We start from the raw sequence: 16973 nt of genomic DNA, 5'->3' as shown, positions 1-16973 counted from the left end.
CATGGCCTGCAACCCAGGCATGTACCCTGACTGGGAATCGAACCTGCGACACTGGTTTGCAGCCCGCGCTCAATCCACTGACCTATGCCAGCCAGGGCTAAAAGGGTTTTTTGTTTTTTTTTTTAAGGAGGAAATGCACATGGCTAGTAGATCTGAAAGGATGCTCAGAAAAAAGAGTAAAAGGATGCTCAACACACACACATGCACACACACAAAATTTTTTATCCATCAGGCCCATTGATTCATTCATTAAGTAAATGCTGAATTTTTACTGTGTGCCAAGTATCATTCTAGGTATTGGAAATAAAGCAGTGAAGAAAACAGAAATACTAGAACTCATATTCTGGTGGAGAGTGATAGATAGGAAACAATACAAAATAAATCATAATGCAAGGTGATAAGTGCCATAGAAATAAAGAAAACTTTGTAAGGGGGCAACATAAATGAAAGGAATTTAAGAGGTTACTGTATCTAACTCTAGGGAAATCAATTTGAAAATCTAAATGACGTGGATGCTTTTTAAGAAGAATATAAATTACAAAAATGATTGTGGAGGAGAAAGAGAAATTCTAATCAAATTAGATATCATAAAATATCTAGACAAAGTTGTTCAAGAGCAGCCCCTAGAAAAAGCACCAGAAGAGATATTTCAGAGGTGGATTCTAGCAAACTAAACAACTGACAAGTCCAATGATATTTCAGTTATTTCAGAGTTCAGAGAAAAAAGCGAGGTTGTGGAGAAATGGTCATTTTCCTATGTGTATAGTGGAAGTGGGAATTTGTACAGTATAAACTCTTTAGAAACCATTCTAACAGTATCTATTAAAATTATATACATATATATGTCTTCTAGCAAACAGTTTCACTACTGGGATTCTAGCCTTAAGAAATAAAAATATCAGTTCACAAGGCTGTTTGTATATAGCAATATTTGTAGTATAAAAAAGATTCAAAATGACTTCAGTGTTTAATAACAGGTTGAATAATTCATGATAGAGCTATACAATGAATATTACGCCATAATTTAAAGAGAGAGAGGATTATATATAGTTTATGTGGGAAAATGCCTGGCTAATATGTAAATTTTTGGCAAAAAGAATAAAGAATATTTCCCAATACATGTCAATAACATTTGTGTATACATGCATGGCTATAATGTATGGATGGAAACACATCAAACTTTAACATTGGTTATTTGGAGTTTGAGGAGAGCTTGTTGGTCATTTCTTTGTTGTTTGGCTTGTTGCCTTAGGCAGGATTTTTAGTTTGAAAAGAAAATCTGATAAGATATATTTTATAAAAGACGTTTCTTCCTGACTTTTCTAATGTGAATAAAACAAATACATCAGCTTGGGTGCTAGATAAAACATGCATGCGACTCAGGGTAGGTGATATGTTTCTTTGGTATCAGTAAGGCAGGATGTATGAACTTTCCCAGATTTTTCCCAGTGACTGAGTTTTTATGTTGTAGTAAGTAGAGTAACCTTGAGAAGTTACTCAAGTTCTCTCAAACCAAGGTTTTTCCTTGGTCAAATGAGGGTTAAAAATACCACACGTTTTCATTATGAAATGGTATATGAAAGGATTTTGGGTGTTAAGCTTTTAACTCATGTTTTTAAAAAGTTATTAATTTGAGAGAGAGATTTTGTTGTTCCACTTACTCATGCATTCATCGGTTGACTCTACTGTGTGCCCTGACCAGCATCAAACCGCAACCTTGGCATATTGGAACAACGCTCTAACCAGCTGAGTATCTGGCCAGGACCAATTCAACATTTTAATTGAATTCTCACTTCTGACACTTCGAGTCGCTATGATATTATATATGTCATATAGACATATGTCTGTCTTATATCATATGTGATATATAGACATACATATATACACATAAATATCCATATATATATATATATATATATGACTACATGATTGCTGTAGAGATTGGAAAAAATTCAAGGCAAGAGGATAAAGGTAAGTAAAATCTTAACCATGCAAAGCATTATGATATCAAGTGCCAGATGAATTTACCTAATTTAATGTATTAATGAAGGCAAAAATGATCGGGGAAGATCACGGAGGAGGTGAGACAATACAGATGAGCGATGCGCAGGATTTGAATAGGACCGGTATTGATACTGCGAAGTGCTTGAGTTTTCCAAGATGCCCGAGTAGGTGCAAGAGCGACCCCTTCCGGAACCAAGCTTTTCTGGCCCCTTTTTCCGTGCCTCCGGGCGAGCCCGGTGCCGGTGGTACGCAGGCGCCGGGAGCTGAGAAGGAATCGCACAGGCTCTACAGGCGCGCATGCGTGCAGCTCTCTGGAGGCGGTGGCTTCTCCGATGTCGAGACTGGAGGCTCAGCGCTAAACTGTGTGGGGCGCAAATGGGATCCGGCTGTTAGTCGGGTAGGCATAGGTAGGACCGCGGCTTCGTGGGGAGTAGGGGGCTGGAAGGCGGGAGCCCATAGCGTTGGGGTCCTGAGCCTTTCCTATAAGATCCGGGCCGACTATTGTATGTGTCGCAGCGGCTGCGCACAAAATGGCGGCTGGCAGACCGCGGGGGCGGGAGGAGGTTGGGGGACCCCCGGGATGGGAAGGGAAGAGAAGAGAAGGGAAGCGAAGCTTAGCTTCTCTGCTACCTCGTCTGCTCACCTTACTGCCCGGGAGGGCCGGGTCGGGCACCCATGCTAGGACGGTGCTTCAGAAAGAGTCGCCTGACGCCGTTGCACTGGGCCGAGGAACAAGAAACAACCCTTTGGCAAAGGCATTGGCGGCCCCTTCCCCTTAGGCGCCAGGCCTGACAGCCAGAGCCAGCGGTGGTGAGGGAGCCCGGCCCACTAGTAACCATTCCCATTGGGCCTTGAAGAGGCGGTGGAGCTTGAGCTGAGAGCCCTGTGGTTAGCGACATTGTGCAAGAAACGAGGAGAGAAGAGCGTGTTTGGGGCTGGGGCAGGGGGGACTCACGATGAAGGGGGAATGCTACGATTCAGCGGCTTTTGCTGATCCATGTTTCTTCCGCCTGCCTTGTGCGAGTATGCAAAAAATTGTCACCTCAGTGAGGGACCTGGAGGGCTCACAAATGGCCCTGGTGTTTATTTCCCAGTCTCTCAGAGGGGTCTTGGATACGGATCGTTTGAGATGTGTTTTTGACCGATTTCTAGCCTGGGCCCCGTTGTTTTAAAGATGGGGGGAGGGTGTATACCACAAACACGAATCCTTGAGGACATTTGACTCAGATCTCATGTTGTTTGAGGTAAATGCGAATAAAGGAGACACATTTCTGCAAGATCTTTAGTGGAACTAGATAATGAAGGGTGCCTCGAGCTAATTTTTGTTAATCTTAAATTTTACTTTTAGGCGAAATTTGGGGGGAAATACTGTTTTTATCTGAAGGAGTTCTGAAGAAAAACTTGTTACCAGGATCCAACGACTTCATTCAAATTCTTTTGCTAATGAGCTGCGGAATTATGCACAAAAATTTGTCTTTGTTTTTTTCTTTATTTTATGTAAAGAGTTATTTTTCAGGGATGTTTGCTGGTTCATATTTGCAGTTAAAATTGATAACGGAAAAGATTTACAGAAAAGATGAATTTAATGAAGTTCATACGAAAAAATAAACGCATAATTTTTATTCAACATAACTTTAAGTTTTGTTGATGTTTAGGTATTCTAGACTTAGTGGGCTTATGTAGCATTTTTAAAATATTCGACAGCGTTTCATTACACATTATTTTGTATTAGCATACACGGTAGTAGGCATTTTTAAATTCTTATGTGGACTCAATATGTTAATACACTAAACTATGCTGGGCTATTCCCTCCTTGGTTGTGTTGAAGTAGATTTATCTTTTAACGATAAAACAGTTGAAAGAAATAACAAAAATCTCATTTTATTTTTATTTTATTAGAATCTCACTCATTTTTATTAATGTCAACATGTTTGTTACCTTGAGTGTTGGTTGTATTTTAGTTTTGTAATCTCTTGCATGTAATCTTTCATTATGGAAGGTGTATATAGCAGATGTTATGGTTTAAAAAAATGCTTCTGTGGTTAGTGATTACTTATTTCATGGCTGTCTTAAAGATTTTTCTCTTGGGTGCTTTTAAGAAGGTGATTTCTGGAAATTTTGTTTTTATGTAGTAAAAGAAAATGAGGGAAATAGTTTAGTGGAAAGAAATAGGCTTTGGAATCAGAAGATCTGGACTGGAATCCTTGTATTTCCCTCTTACTGTGTGAGGTTTGGAGTAAGTTATTTTAGTCTTTCTGAACTTGTTTTTCTTAACTGTAAAATGGTGATAATACCTGCTTGGGAATGTTGTGAGGATTGAGTGAGATAATATGTGGAAAGCTATGTCTTGACACATATTAGGTGCTTAATAAATATCAGCTGTTACTTTTATTGCAGCCTGTGGATACTCTCTTACAATGAAAAGGAAGGGGCTTAAAGGAATTTGGATTAAATTGATAAAATTTTGGAGCTGAAAGATTACCTAATATTTCATGAAAATATTTTGTGCATCTGTAAACTTTATATATGCCTAATTTGTAGCACTTACCAAAACATATTGTAACCATTTATTTATATGATTATGTTCACTTTCGTATCTGTCACAGTGCCTGGTAAAGCGTTAGATGCTCACAATTAGAGGGAATGAACTCAGCTGGTAGTTGTCAGAACTAGGATAAGAGCACAGGACAGACTCTTGGAGTCCAGATTCTACTATAGCTAGATATTTACTGGTCAGGGTTTGGATAAATCTTTCCAAAATCTTAATAAAATGCTGTATATACTAAGAAACAGTATTTCCAGTATAGTTACCCAGTAACATAATTTGGGCTGCTTTATGTAGAAACAGGAGCTGTTGAGTGTTGAAATGTGGTTAAATGTTTCCAAAACTGAAACTAATTATATTTGTGGAATGCTAGTAAGCCCCCTTTGTATCCATCTTTACCAATTATTTCATTGCTTCAATTTTATTTACTGTAGTCTATTTGTGGTTGAATATTAAAATGAAAGGAAAGTAGATAAGTGGAAGATAAAAAGAGTAACAAAAAAAGAAGAGGGTAAGGAAAAGGTGAAGTGTAGAAACAAAACATAGCTCTAATGATAAGTGAGGGTTTTGCCCTGGCCAGGTGGCTCCGTTGATTGGAGCATCCTTGTGTACCCAAAAAGTTGTGGGTTTGATCCTTGGTCAAGGCACATACCTAGGTTGTGGTTTTGATCCTCCATTGGGGCATGTTCCAGAGGTGGCCAGTTAATATTTCTCACATTGATGTTTCTCTCGCTTCTCTTTCTCCCTACTCTCCCGCCCCCTTTTCTCCCTCTCTCCCTTCCTTGGGTGAGGATTTTATTTTTTTAAAAAAAAGTATGAAAAGTTTTGCTTTGAAAGAAAAAGTTTTAAGGTACACATTTTGATGTTTTCTTAGTGTTTACATTGGGGTATATTTTAGGTTGTTTTTCAACTTTTGAATCCCTTAAACACCAAAATGTTTTTATTGTTCCAGTCTTTTTAAAGATTTTATACTTTTTTCTGCAGTCTTCCTTTTATTAAATTTTAAACTGATTTCCCTATTGTTCCTACCAGTGAGCGAATGTTGCTGTTATTTTGAATTTCTTTACTTCTTTAAAAAACATTTTACTTTTAAACGTAATACAAAAGCAGAGAATATAATACAATGATTCCCTACCCATGTACCTATCATCAGCTTTGACAATTACAAGCTGATGATCAATCTTGTCTCTACCCTCCACCCTGTTTTTTTAAAGCAAATCCCATATCATTCATCAATTTATAGTTTTAAAGTTTCCTTCTAAATATATAGAGGAAAACATACTTGACACACCTAAAATAATAATTCCTTAATGTTATATATTATATATTTAGTCGGTGGTCAAATTGGCCCAGTGTATTTCATACACTGCACATGTATACATGTATTAATTTGTTTCGACTACCATATTGAAAATTTCAGAAATTATCCAAGTCAATAAAAGGAGCAAATACCTACCTGCTTCTTAAATACCTATTTTTTACTGTCTAACATTTTTTGAGCACCTATGGCATGTCAGGAGGTATAATTTTAATTATTTTCATATAACATTCTTAAGTGGGTATTGTTTTTATTTCCATTTTTCACATGATCAAATTGAGTCCGCGGCTAACTAACTTGTGTGGGGTGACATTTTCAGTAAGCAGCAGGGCCAGAATTAAAACACTGAATCTAGGGTCAAGTTCTTAAAAAACACTATGCTACATTAGTGTTAAATATTTATGGGAGTTAACCAATTTTGCATGAAGTAATTTAGTGGCAACCCTCCTACAGGGTGGATGTCTTCAGATCAGTGGAAATTTCCCCAAAGATTAGATTATTATGCATTGCATAATGGGCTGACTAACAGCCAGTAGTAGTTAGGGAGTGAGCATGATGCAGAAAAAGAAGGGCCAGATCCAGGCATTTGCTTAGTGCTGATGTTCTTTATCATGTTGCAGGTTTTCTGCCTATTGCCATACTTCCTTATAGTCTAGTCCTTTTTTTACTTAGTATATGACTTGTAACTAAGTTAGATATTCCAGCGTTGGACATACTTTGAGTCATTAACTATTTTTGAATGAATAAAGCCCTGGCTGACAGGGATTCCCTGTCTCTCTCTCTTTCTTCTCTGACCTCCTACACACATTCTCACACAACTATTCCACCCCCCCACCCCCAAACTATTTGAGAATAAGTTGCCTCCATTGCATGCTTTTTTACTCTTGTTTATTTTATAAGAATAGCATATTTTCTTTCATTGTCACGGTATAGTTACCAACTCAGTACATTTAACACTGATAAAAATCTTCGATTGCCATATTCTGATTTTGTCGATTGACCCTATAATGTTCTGCCCCACTCTTCCTTACAGGATCAGTCTAGGATTAGAATTGCCATTTGGTTGTCCAGTCACTTTGGTCTTTACTCTAGAACATTTCCATAACCTTCTTTGTCTTTGTGAAATTGACATTTTTGGAGAATACAATCTACTTTTTTAAAAAAATAGAACATTTCTCATTTTGGATTTTTCTGATGTTTCCTCTTAATTTGATTCAGATTATGAATGCTTGGCCAGAAAAAGCATCTAAGGGATGCTGTGTCCCCACTGTATCAGATCTGGAGGTGCATGGTGGCCATCTGCCCATCTTGGGTGATATATTTAGTCACATATTTGGTCAAAATGTTTGATTTCCCCACACCACCCCTTGAACTAACTGGCCTGTAGAGAGACATTTTAGGATTTAACACGCACAGATGACTCTTGCCTGAACCAGTCTTTCATATGATGGTTACAAAAATAATGATTCTCCACCTAAGCAGTCCCTCTATATTTACATAGTTCTATTGGTATGTAGTTATGAACTCCTGGTTTTTTCAGTGGTTTGTAATTTGTTACTATCCAGTTCTTTATTTCTTCCATTTTGTATTTAAATGTTTTGTCTTCCATAGTGAAAACCCTGGCTTCTAGCACTATCAAAATACTTACTTGTTCTTACTTTACCCAATCTGCTACAAAAAAGCAAACCCCCAAAAAGAAACTACTAAAAAGAATAAGAATTTATTCGTAGTTTTCCTTTTTTTTTTTTTTTTCAGCTACTCCAAAACTGAGGGAATATATTATATAAATCAAATAGTGGGTTCATAACTAATTTGCATTGGTTTTCTTTTCCCCCTTCAGTGGGTTATAGTATACATTTGAAAAATGATTGAATCACTTACTTTTAATTTTATATTTTTCCCTTCTTCCCATCCTTGTTTTATTGTTTTAAAAATGTAAATTGTTAACATGCTTCTGAAAGTCAAAACTATGTAATAAGATGAACTTCATGAAATAGCATTCCCATTTCCTTTTAAGCCTATAACTTCTTGCAGGGTTGTCCAACCTGCTGGCCGCATGTGGCTCAGGATGGCTGTGAATGCAGCCAAATGCAAAAGCGTAAATTTACTTAAAACATTGAGCTTTTTTTGTTTTCGTTAGTGTTTATGTATTTAATGTGTGGCCCAAGACAACAACTCTTCTTCCAGTTTCACCCAGAGATGCCAAAAGGTTGGACACCCTTGCAGGTAACCAGCTTCATTGCTTTCTGTGTTATCCTACCTCTGTTTCTTTTTATAACCATAAACATATTTGCTTCTTATTTTCATTTTTTCAACAATAAAGTAAGGTACCATATATGTTTTTTTATACTTTGTAAAGACTTTAAGGCATTTTGGCATTTTAGGCATTTGGTAAGATAGTTTAGGCATACTTAAATTAAAGATTTTGGAAACCTATTTTAGGCAGATGGGAACATTTTTTGGCTCATGTGCTTCATGAAAGAAGTGAACAGCCAAATGATGGGGAGGGCAAGAATGCAGTTAGGCCTCAGGCACAATTGAAACTGAGTAGTGAATGTCTTCGACACTCTATTTACCTTTTGGTCCTGCTTACCTCTGTTATATACTGGCTGTGATTTGTTTCAGTGTTTGTGATTTCTCACTAAAGTAATAATAATGCTGTCAACAGCATTTGAGTTTTATCAGCATCCATCACTTTTCTCATTCCTGGTTTAAAAAAAAAATCCCAGGAAAGATTTCTTTATTCCAAATTGGATCAGGTGGTTCCTCTTCGACTATTGCATTATATTTGTTGAGGGTAGCAAAGTAAGCAGGACCACCAGTGCACATATCTGGGGCATCATTTACTATGAGTACAATGTTATGTTACTATGAATACCATTATGTATTCACATATCCTGTTTATCATAAAGTTGTTTTCCCAGGAATATACTTAAATCATTACTGTGGGATTATTAATGTATGGTTCTCATGGTGGTTTGTTCCTATTGTCAGCAAGTTGATCTTCTGTTTTTTTTTCCCCATCTGAAGTCATATTTATCAATCCTTCCAGGTAGCAATGAAGTTTGTGATATCCTTCATGTTACCAATTTTCTGCTTATTGTTTCTTCCACAATTTCCTTGAGGTACCACACTTTGGCATTTTAACATACAACATGATACTCTCTATCCACCCTTATGGCACCTTCAGAATTAATGACTTGTATGCCTTTTGTGAGATCAGAGGTTACAAAACTTATGGTGGAAAAGAGTTGGCTAGATAGATCTACCCATATTCCAGAAGAAATTATTGGCATACTGAGTGCCAGTTAAAACTAAGGAAAGCACGAATGATATGTATTTACTCTTGTATTACTAATCCAGTGTAATACCTGCATTAAGTGTGAACATGGATTTCTATGTCCTGAGGTAAATAGTCCCTAACAAAGCAGTATTAAAGGAGGTATGTGGGTATCTACCTAGAAAAGTACTGTAATGTTAAAGTTTTCCCTTTTTGGTAAGGTTATACAAAAACTGTTTTTATTCTTTTCTGTTTGTTATGAGGGTGGTTTTTCTTTCTTTTCGGGTGGTGGTGGTCATGAGTATGTGTTACTTTTTTTACAGTTAGAAAAACAAAGCTATAAAATAAGTTTAAATTTTATATATCTAGAATACAACATGGAAAGAACACCAGAGAGTTAAGGTTCTAGTTGTGATCTTAGCACTTGGTTCCAAGGCCTTACTTAATTTGTAAACTGCGATCCTCTTGCTCACAGACTTGGAAGACTCAGATAATAAGTTTACTTATTATTACTTATTTATTATTTTTAAACCATGAAGTGCTATACAGTTCAAGTATGGGACTTGATACACATCTTTTTGTAAATCTAATAGAGCTATTATGACTTGGCCGATGACAGTTTTAGATTTTTAGATTTCAGATTTCTTTCTTTCAAGATTTTATTTTTTTATTTTTTGGAGAGAGGGAAAGGGAGGGAGAAAGAGTGAGAGAAATGTCAATGTGTGGTCACCTCTCGCACACCCTCAGCTGGGGAGGCAGCCCTAACCCAGGCATGTGCCCTGACTGGAAATTGAACTGGTGACCCTTTGCTTCGCAGTCCAGTGTTCATCCCACTGAGCCACGCGAGCCAAGGCAGATTTCAGATTTCTTTACCAATATTTAAAGAAAATTAAGGTTTCCTCTTTTTTTTTTCCTGAAAGACTGCATCAAAATAACAGACAGTTTGAGATTATGTATCTCAGAAATACCTTATAGAACCTAATGGTGATATCTTTTTAGTCCATGAAGCCTTTTATTTCATTCTGCCTCAGCAATTCAGTTTCTGTTAGGTGCTTTGGAAAGAACTTTTATGGTTGACATTTTATTGAATATTTCTTATTTCAGAGTGGTATAGTCTTAAAAGGATATATAAAAGAGTTTTTAATTATTACTCTTCAAAATAATAAAGTTTCTTCAGGAGTTTATAATGTTTTGTGACTATTAAGTGTCCTGTTTAGAAAAATATTAAATATAGGGAAATAGAATGTTGATTGAAAATAGCAAATAGCATAGTTCTAATTTCATATAATAAGGTTTGGTGTACCCTCCTTCCCTTACCATCCGCACATGTATGCATGTACACAAAACTAGAAGAAATGCCAAAATATTTTACTGTAGGTGATGGTTTTATTGGTAAGGATTTCAGTTGCTACGTTTTATTGTTTTTTATAATAAACGTACGTTACTTACCAGAAATAAAAATTTATTTTAAAGGGATAGTACTATTTAATTGCATTAAAAGGAGTTAATAATTAAGAACTCAGATATCAACGCAGATTTTTCCAAGTTAGTTTAATGATTTTATAAGTTGACCATCCATAAATTCCCCTATCTAAATGAAGCTCTTTATGGCCAGAGCTTCTGGAGTTAAATGAAAAAAGCTTTATAGTGAATGGCTCTTTATTTGTCCATTTGTTTTCCAGGTGTTAATGCCAAGTTTACCTTTGTCTTATTGGTTACTGTTTTCTAATCACATTGTTTTTAGGTTATATCAGGATCATTCTCAAAAGACAGAGGTTTATTTTCTTGGGTGTGGTATAACCTAATTCTTAATCAGAGATACCTTATCAAGAACCCTTAGCTTGTTGCTTAATTTTATGTTCCTCATTTCACAGATTAGTTTTGTTCACCAAAAAGGTATGATGAAACAGAAAAAGAGTAGAATATGAAAGTGTTTAGTAACTGTTAAGTCAGTTAACGCAGGTGGGAAGGACCAATGTAGGAAATAATGCACTAAAATGAGATTTTTGACTTAAATCTGCATTTGTTTTTTTATACATTGCTTGTTAATCATAACGAGTTAGATGATTTTGGCTGTTTTTAGACCTTGGTGTGATAATGTTAGATTGAGAAATATGAAGTGTTGATTTTATGCTCCTGTTTTGTTTTGGGGTTTTTTTGTTATCTGTTAATGTCATATTGAATATTTAAGCACTTTAGCTTCTTGTTTGGAAATGTTCAAACGTAAAAAAAAGTAGAGAGGAAAGGTAAGAAATCTTTATGAAATTGTCATTCAGCTTCTATAGCAAATGCTTCCCAATTTTGCTTCATCAAACTTTCTTACCCACCACCTACCCCTATCCCTCACTCAGACACATACCCTTTCTTTTCTAGATTATTTTAAAGGAAATCACAAATTCATCATTTTACATGTTAAATACTTGAGTCTGTAACATTTGATTTTTATGCCAGCTTATTAACAAATCTATGCGGATAACTAGATTTTTAGTTCATAATAGCTAAGGAAAATGGGTAACTAGACTGGAGCATACTATTGTGTAGTTTTTGAGGAGCTTGCTTTTTTTCTGATCTCTGCATTTTGAGCCCTTTTTTTCCCCCTGAAAACAGTTATATTACTAGGAATTACTGCTTTCAAAATTACTGTTTTATAAGCAGCTGATTTTTCGGGTTACTCAAAGAGATTCTTCTGGGGTGGTACTTAGAAAAAATCTTGGGGAATGGTTTTGATTCTGAGAAGTGGCAGTATTCTAGGTTGTGGAGTATGAATGAAGTATGGAAGTAAGAATGCGTTGGAAGTGGTCAGGAGATAGCGAATAGACCAATTTAGCTGTAGCAGAAGGTCTTAAGTGTTAGTAGCTCATAAGGTATAAAAGGTAGGTTGGGATCAGGTTATCATACTGAATGCCAGGTTGAGTTTGGGTACTGTCTTACAGGCAGCAGTGAAGTGAAGGTTTTCATGTAGAGGAGTGGTATTAAAAGAAACATTTATAGGATATTAATCAGTTAGTGACTGAATTGGGATGGAGGCTAGCTGTGGTTTAGAGTGATGATGAGAGCTTGTAATAAGGCGGTTATGGTAGTGAAAGGAAAAAAAATTAGAGATCTTGACAGGAATATATACAATTTTATGATTAGTTAGAAATGGAGAATAAAATGATTAGAACCTTGTTGACTGAGGGAATTAGTGTAGAGAGCAGAGGGTTGGAATTTGAGTTTTTACAGAAAATTTAAAAAGTCCATATAAATTGGCTAATAATTGGCATAAGAGATAGGTTCCTATCAAATATTTTTTTCTGTGTTCATAGATGATTTTATCTAATGGTCCCTGAGGTTACCAAAGATTTTAATGTTTTAATTGAAGCTATATATTTTTTTTGTCTTGGGCCAGAATTTGTAGCCTTGTCAGAAATATGTAGTTAATAAGTTTACCTATTGATAATTTAAAAAGTCATTCCCTCACAGTTGTCTCATTACAGTATTCAGTGAAGAAGCTTTAACCCATGCTATTCTAAATTTTCTAAAATTTGATAGATAAATACATGTTTAGTTAGACTTTGTTATCCGAAACCTCACTTCGTTTCCTCAAAACTTTTAAGTGAACTCATCCTGCAAAACTCAACTGAAACATTCATTATCTCTTCCAGAAATAAATTCTTTTCTGATACTTAAGCCTGGTACTAATACTGACATACTGTACTGCAGTTGGTTTACTTTGTTTTTCTTGTTAGGTTGCTTGTAGTTTGGCTTTAGGAATCACATTTTGTTTGGCTTTAAAACTCCCGGGACTAACATGACTATCACTGTTAAACTCAAAAAGTGTTTAATAAATTGAATGAATGATTCCGAATTTATCCTTTTCCATTAAAATCGAAAAGAAGGGGAAAGAGATCTGTGGTGGTAAAGAAACAGCCTCTGAGAACTTACCACAGCAAGTGAATATATATATATCCTCCTCACCCCATCCCCCAGTAACATGCAGTATATGGACATTTCTAAAGAAATTTTCAGTTTTCTAAACTACCGAGTTAACTCTGGAATGTTCCCCTCTGCTGAAAAATCAAAACAACAAAAAATAAAGATGAGATGTACAGAAGTGGTAATAGCAACAAAAAGCGATAGATAATGTGGCAATGTAGGAGGAAAGCCTGTGGCTAACAATTGGATATGAGGAGAGAAGTGCCTAGGGAGTTGGCACAACCACCTAAATTTAGGCCTTGAAGTCCTAGATTCTGTAACCCCTAAGTAGGACTTGTTAACTTTTTTGGGTTATAGGCCTTTTAAAAAATTGGATGATAGATTCTCTCATTTAGAATTTATTGCCTGCCTCCCAACAAAGCAAAACATTTTTCTGGAGTATCGTTCTTCTTCTGGTTTCAACATTTACAACTTGTCTTATGTCTCCAAATTCTGAAGTTCCTTTCTAACCAAAAAAGAGTTTTCCTGTTTTCTGTGTGGTTCCCAACCTTCGCCATTAAAAGCTTTTCAAGCCCCAGCTGGCATGGCTCAGTGGATTGACTACCAACCTGTAAACCAAAGGGTCACCACTTCGACTCCTAGTCAGGGCACATGTGTGGATTGTGGGCCAGGTCCCCAGTAAAGGGCGCATGAGAGGCAACCACACATTGATGTCTCTCTCCCTCTTTTTTCTCCCTTCCTTCTCCTCAGTCTAAAAATAAATAAATAAAATCTTTTTAAAAAGAAAAGCCTTTCAATACTGTGGCCTATGCTCTGTGTTTAAATTTTTTTTTTTTATTTAGAACCTCAGTTGAAAAAAGTTATTTTTTTTTTAACTGAAGCTGTATTTTCCCCTAAGGCAGTGGGAGCTACATATTGCTTGGCTAGAAGAATAAGAAAAATAAAAACTCAAAATACCTTGTTGAAGCACATTATTGCAAAGTAGTTTTTAAAACATTTAAATTGAAATGGATTCATTTTTTATATAGCTATTAGGATACTCAGTTATCCAGAAAATGGTATATTCTTGAATGGGTCTGGATAATAAAGATTATATTCACTGTATGAAGCATTTGTTCTTGTTCTGAGGATCTGGCTATCACTAACCTTGATTGTATAAATTCTGTGATATTAACAGTATTTTAAAATAATTGCCAGATTAATAAATGCCATTGTTGGTAGAAAACCCCTTGGGTTTCTTTACTTATAATAGCAGATTTGGAATACCTAGGACTCTTAAATTTCCCATTTTGGGGTTAGAAATCAGCTTGACTTTAGTTTTAGGTGAAGTAATACTGTTTACATTTCTATGTATGTAATACTGTTGTATGGGCATTTCATCTTTAACCAGCATTTTATTTTATTTCCTGTCAGTGGGCTAATATAAAAAAGGAAAATAATTAGAAGGGTTTTTTAAATCCACTAGTTCCTACTTTTAGGGTCTATCGTAATTGGGATATATAATAGCGTTCCTTTTTTTTTTTCCTATCTTCAAAATATGGATATACCATGGTTTATTTAATCAGTTTCTAGTCTCTGCAAACCCTCTTAATTGCAGAGGTGTAAAGAGGGAAACTTCAAGGAGATTTTTAACTGTATTTTATGTTTTAGTTTCTTTAATCTTACAAGATATTAGCTTCATCTTAAAAACTGAAGTGTTACCTCTATGAAGGAAGGGATCTGTTCTGGCTTAGTAACTTTGCCATTTTCCAACCTAGAACAGCAATGTCAATTATTTTTTAATGGATGAATAACAGTTGGATTTGAAATTATTCTGATATATTTATTGTTAAGAAGACAGTTTCTCTCTCTTTTTTTTTTTTTTTTTCATTTTTAAAAGATACCCTGAATGATCTGATAGTTGATTTTAGAATCTTATTCCCATGGATTGATTGAGAAAGCCTGTGTTTTCTATCACAGCCTAAGTTCCTGTGTTTGTCAGGTGTTGTTATTTGCATAGTTTTACTCTTGGCCATCATTGGTAGGACTGACGTTTAAGCATGAGAAAGGGGAGAAAAAAGTGACAACAGGATGCTGATGGTATGGGGCTTGCCCATCCTTAAATTGGATTTGAAGAAATAAGGCTACAGAAGTATATAATTGCAAAGTGAAGTTTATAATGCCTTGTAGATAAAGCTTGAAATATAAATACAAACTTCTTTTTAATTAAAGCATTTTATTTGGAGTGAATGTGAATGATAACTCTAAGAGAAGATTAAACAGTAACTTAGTTAATGATTAAAAAATGTGCTTACACTTAAAAAATTATGCAAATGGAATATGAATATACTTAAACTTCATTCACAGAGAAATACAAGATTTAAAAAAAATTTTAATCATTGAAGTCACGTTATTTGGAATATAGATTATAGGCAGACTTTATTACAGTTTCAAAAATGAATTTGTCAGTTCTTGCCAATGCCCAACATTGTGTTTTCCTGCATCTGATTTAAAATTCACATCATTGTAGCCCTGGCTGGCATAGCTCAGTGGATTGAGCACGGGCTGCAAACCAAAGTGTTGCAGGTTTGATTCCCAGCTAGGGTACATGCCTGGGTTGCAGGCCATAACCCCCAGCAACCACATATTGACGTTTCTCTCTCTCTCTATCTCCCTCCCTTCTCTCTCTAAAAATAAATAAGATCATAAAAAAAAAAACTTAAAAAATTCACATCATTGTAGTAAGAATAGAAATGTAGACAACTAAACACATGTATAGTAAAGCAATTTATCGTAATTTCTCTTATTGATGCTTTCATGCATTAACCACATTGTCAAACTTTTGCTATCTGGATTAGAATTTATACAGGTTTAGAAAGGATATGGGCCCTGGCTGGTGTGGCTCAGTGGATTGAGTGCTGGCCTGTGAACCAAAGGGTTGTCAGTTTGATTCCCAGTCAGGGCACATGACTGGGTTGCAGGCCAGGTCCCCAGTTGGGGGTGCATGAGAGGTAATCACACATTGTTGTCTCTCCCTCTCTTTCTTCCCCTCTTTCTCTAAAAATAAAAAATTAAAATAAAAAAATAGGGTATGGTAGCATGAAGTGTTTGATGATTCTATATTAGTGGGTTATTTCTGAAAATGTTATTAAATACAAACTAAAAGAAAATAAAATATGCTAGACTTAAAAGTCTGAAATTAGGAAGGAGTCTTAGGATAAAGGTTAGAAGTATTGGCTTAAAGCACAGAAGGAATAAAGAAACTTATTGGCAGAAAGAGGTTGGTGGAGGAGACCATTAAAAGTAACATTCGCTTATAACGATGGATATTCCAGGATATGCATGCCAAGAGAGAAATGTTCTTATCTTTAGCTAGCAGGTTCTGGAATCAGAATGCTTAATAAAAAGCTATGGCTAGACAGGCCTCTACCTTGTCTAACTGGGGGAGGGGGGAAAGATCTCCATGGGAGAGCTAGAGCTGTTGATTTTGCCTCGTTATATTATATTAGATTTAACAGTGGACTAATGATACAGGAAATCTAGTGTAATTTTTAAGGCTCCCACAAAATGTAAATAAGCCAAAACTCTGCTTATTGTTGAAATTTTTTTTTATTAGGAAAAGGCCTTTTAATTCTTATGTATATTTTAGACTGTTGACGTGAAACACTAGTGTCTTTTCAGGAGTGCTATTCAGTTATATGGGTATGCCAGGCGTTAAAATACTGAAATAATTTTGCCCTGTTGTCCCAAAGGTGGGCTTCTACTTCCCTCACTCTTACACTTCCTTCCTGAGGGCTGCCCTGCCATCAACCTATGCACAGCAGCTAAAATCTTAAGGGGAGTATAGGAAGAAGAGGATAAGGACCCTCCTTACTATCAAGCACAAATTACTGTTAGTTGACCATTGTTTGTGCTTTACCAATCACTAAATA

At 35.8% G+C, this 16973-nt stretch overlaps 1 protein-coding gene across 4 annotated transcripts in view; it reads left to right on the top strand.

The window, feature by feature from the left end:
- Window positions 1-2281: 2281 nt before the first annotated feature.
- ZNF638 (zinc finger protein 638) overlaps window positions 2282-16973 on the top strand; it is a 76934-nt gene continuing 62242 nt past the window's right edge. For 2 of the 4 annotated variants that reach the window (XM_036028087.1, XM_036028088.1), the window contains exon 1: window positions 2296-2411. The gene's annotated coding sequence lies outside the window, so the exon portion shown is untranslated. Of the gene's footprint in view, window positions 2412-16973 lie in introns of all 4 variants that reach the window. The other 2 variants (XM_028514735.2, XM_028514736.2) reach the window with 2 other exon arrangements.

The sequence above is a fragment of the Phyllostomus discolor genome, chromosome 6 (assembly GCF_004126475.2).
Source record: "Phyllostomus discolor isolate MPI-MPIP mPhyDis1 chromosome 6, mPhyDis1.pri.v3, whole genome shotgun sequence".
Classification (NCBI taxonomy): Eukaryota; Metazoa; Chordata; class Mammalia; order Chiroptera; family Phyllostomidae; genus Phyllostomus; species Phyllostomus discolor.
This window is presented reverse-complemented; position numbering and strand designations above follow the sequence as displayed.